The sequence below is a fragment of the Eimeria mitis genome, genomic scaffold, assembly GCF_000499745.2.
Source record: "Eimeria mitis Houghton genomic scaffold, Emh_scaff5145, whole genome shotgun sequence".
Taxonomy (NCBI): Eukaryota; Apicomplexa; class Conoidasida; order Eucoccidiorida; family Eimeriidae; genus Eimeria; species Eimeria mitis.
Window position 1 is genome coordinate 3483 of NW_013573440.1, and position 322 is coordinate 3804.

Sequence of the window (322 nt, forward strand, 5' to 3'; positions counted from 1 at the left end):
AGTATATATATACGGTTTATGATTTATATATATGCTGACGTATTTGCCGCTGCGTTTTTCTCTGCTTTTGTTGCTGCAGCTAGAAGAAGACAGCGCAGCAGCAGCAGGTGCTGCTGCTGCTGCTGCTGCAGCAGCAGCAGCAGCAAGCTTACAACTGATAGACACGTCAAGCCTGAAACACCCCGGGCAGCAGCAGCAACAGCAGCAGCAGCAGCAGCAACAGCAGCAACCGCAGCAGCAGCCGCAGCAACAGCCGCAGCAACAGCAGCACGACCAGCAGCAAGACCAGCAGCAGCAGCAGCAGCAGCAGCAGCAGCAGCAG